Here is a 3,437-nt window from a genome sequence, read left to right on the forward strand (position 1 = left end):
AAATTTCTCCCATGCCCCTAGTTCACACTCGGCCACTCACTTCTCCGTGTTCTTATTTTAACCCTTACCTGCTTAACCACCGGCTACCCATTTCTGCACGTTTAAGAAACACATTTCTTTCTCCCATAGCATTGTTTGGTACAATCCGCTCCCGATGAATGAATACGTGAGTACACGAATGAATGAGCCCTAGGTTAGAACTTTAAAGCATGGAATCGGGCATTAGGCCTGCCTGTTTCAAACCTTTTCTGCACTCCTAGCAGATGTGTGAGATTTGGGGAGTAACAGATGTAACTACACCTCAGTTTTTCAATTATAAAATAGAAATCATAGTAATACTGTATGAAAAATCATAGTGAATGGGCATACTTAATACGTGCACTGGCACCGCTGATTTGCCATATTTGTGTACACACACACACACACATTTCAGTTAACATGGAATTAACCTGGCTTAAATTTCCGTGAATAGAGTATAGTCACTGTAACTTCCCTATGAAAAAACATCAAAAATAGCTTGAAGGCCAGTTTTGATGGCACAATACCACCTCCTTTTTCAGATTAGTTATTGTGAAGAAATTTACATTTTTAAAGGTTAAATTACCCCATATGGGGATAGACAAGGGTCCTAGCCTCAGGGGTCCTGGTAGAGCAAGACCAGGTCCCCCTACTGATAGGGTTTGGGCTGTCTCCTTCCAGATCCCAGTATGTCCAGCAAGCTGGGCATTCCTCCCTGTTGCGTCTTAGATATAACTATACTCTGTATTAGTCTCTTCTTGTCACCTAGCAGCTCGGCAGTCCCTGCCACAAGTACTTCAAACCTCTTCTGCCTCATGTCAGGCTCAAAGGTTTGCAGCCTCCTATCTGCTAGTGATGGGGCCAGGACATGGTCCCAGAGTCCTCAGAGACCATTTTGCCCCATCTTGCCTATCATACCTTATTTCTTCCTCCTCTCTCTGTCCCCTCCTCTCTCCTGACACCATCCTCCCTAGCCAAGGCTTGGGGGATTTGGGAAGCTCCGCTAGGAAGGGGCTGCAAGAAGTTACTTTGCTGTCATAGAATTAGCACTTGTACTCGGAACTTTCTCTAGCTAGAGACCCAGGGAAGCAGCAGGAGTAGGTGAGATGAAACAGAGCTTTGATGAGAGCTCTATTCAGTTCCTCCTTGGCCTGGCAGGACCCATCTAGGCTTCAGCTCTCATAGGGCAACAGGCACCATGGGGATTTTGACATTTCTTGGGCTTGGGGGAACATGGGTCAATAAGACAACGTGTGTTTGGGGGTTGCTGATGAGGGGGAGGCAGCTATTCCGGTCATGGGTCCCCAGTTCCCAGTCTTCAGGGCCTGGATATGAGGACATTCCCAGCTGGCAGCAATGTTGTCTCATGGAGCCAGTCTTCAGAGAGCTGGCCCACTCCCTGCCTGGGTGCTGAGATGTCTTCGGTCCTGTCGTTGGGTGCAGTTCTGGGCCCTGACTTGGGCACTATCCAGAGATGGAGTGAGAATTGACCTCTTACAAGAAGGTACCCACACTGGCTCAGCCCTGCAGGTCAGCAGTCAAGGTGGCATCCTGTGTCAGCTTCAGTGAGGGACTCTGGAGGCATACAGCCACTACCACTTCCATCCCAGGGATGCTGAAGAAAGGATGTGGCTAGGAAGGTCTCACTGAAGTCCAAGCTGTCAACAGCCTATGCCGTTGGAGGTCTCCAGACAGCAGGGAAGTCTGAGTGGCAGTCATGGGGAGTAACGTCCGCGTGTCTGTATGAGGCAGGGCTCAGCGATGACCTTAGCGCCGGACCCTCCAGTGAGCTCAGCTCCTCACCCAGAGTGCCAGCCTTGAAGACGGCCTCCCAGGCTAAGTTGCCGGGCCTCTGTGTTCACGGTCAGAGGCCCACCCCAGCAAGCAGTGCTGGGTTCCTGTGATACCTGGCAGAAAAGGCTGGGTCAATGTGATCTGGAGCAGCCTCCGCTACTTGAAGGCCCCACTGAGCCAGTTTCGATGCTGAGGGTCAATGTGACGGTCAACCACGCCCACCCCTGCCGGGCCATCCTTCTCTCCTGAGGCATTTTGTTGTAGCACCTGTTCAGGAGCAGGGTCTGGCACATGGAATTCTGCCAGGTGGGATCTGCAGGGCAGAAGCAGTGGAGGTTGTCTGCGATCCACTTGTAGATGGCTGACAGAGTGCTCTAAGTAGGTGGTCTCGCTAGCTTGTCTGGCCAGAGTGGCAGAAGAGGGCAGCTTGGGTGCATGCATGCCTTTAATCCTAGCATGCAGGAGGCTGAGGCAAGTGGATCTCTGTGTGAAGCCAACCTGGTCTATACAGAGTTCCTGGCCAGCCAAGACTACACAGGCCCCATGTAAAAAAAAAAAAAAAAACAGCAACAGCAACAAAGGACTGAGTTGTACCTGATTATTGTCATACAACTAACAGTGTAAACAAAATCTTATCATGGTGGGAGATGGTCATATTCCCCTCTAAGTAAGAGAAACCTGCAGCATTTTATTTCTTTGTGTCCAGGATATCCAGGCTATCTTCAACTTCTTCTCGTTCATGTAGTTTCATTCAGTGACTCCCCTGGGACTCATATTTAGTAACTCTCAAGAAACTACAAAGTCCATCTTTCCCTGGTCAGCTATCTCCTCATCCTCCCAGTCAGCTTTGTATTGCTTTCTCACTCTTGCATCTACTGTACGATTCCCTCTCCGCATTTCATCAAACATCATACGCATGTGTCACAGGAAGGCATGGCAAAACACTTGCACAGTTTGCTGTCCGAGTCCAGGAAAAGATGTCCGCTGAAGCAACTGACAGATCTGCTGTTTGCATAGTAACTTCTGGACAGAAATGCCACCTGGTAAGTTTGTCCCTCTTAAACTCAAAGTGTTGCGTTCCCATCACATCAAACAACAAAAAAAAGAAGTTGGTCAGTCCGGTACCACCCATGGAAGTATCCTATGTTGTCCTCCCTTTCCTTCTCACTTCCTCCATCCCTCTCCTTCAGTCATGCTCTCTTTCCTGCCTTCCTTTCCCATTATGTATTTATGTCTCCTTCTCACAATCCCAGTTACAACAAAATAGACCCTGAACTTGACTGAGGCCATAGGGGTTGTCTTTTCTGACAGCCATCTCCCCTGAAGTGATGCTAATGGGTCCACAGTGACCCTGTAGATTCTGACGGTGCCCACTCCTCTGTGGTCTCCAGGTCTTACAGGTAGAATATTTACAAGGAAGATCTCCCTGTTGGTAACATTAATTATTTCTTATAATGTGATGGAATGTGCGATATTTTCATGTTTTCCTCTTATTCTGAGAACAGGGAAGAAAACAGATGTTAAACTATGATAATTTTTGGGTAGTGATCATTAATCATTCTAGGAAATACCAAAAAATTAAGGATTGGTATTTTATGAAAAAGACTTATTTTTCTGAGACACTT

General features: G+C 47.8%; 1 pseudogene; it reads right to left on the reverse strand.

Moving 5' to 3' along the window:
• Positions 1–1,512: 1,512 nt before the first annotated feature.
• LOC129668667 (forkhead box protein J1-like) lies at positions 1,513–2,721 on the reverse strand (annotated as a pseudogene).
• Positions 2,722–3,437: the final 716 nt, after the last annotated feature.

This window comes from Psammomys obesus, unplaced genomic scaffold (assembly GCF_907164565.1).
Source record: "Psammomys obesus unplaced genomic scaffold, mPsaObe1.curated_primary_1811, whole genome shotgun sequence".
In the NCBI taxonomy this organism is placed as follows: Eukaryota; Metazoa; Chordata; class Mammalia; order Rodentia; family Muridae; genus Psammomys; species Psammomys obesus.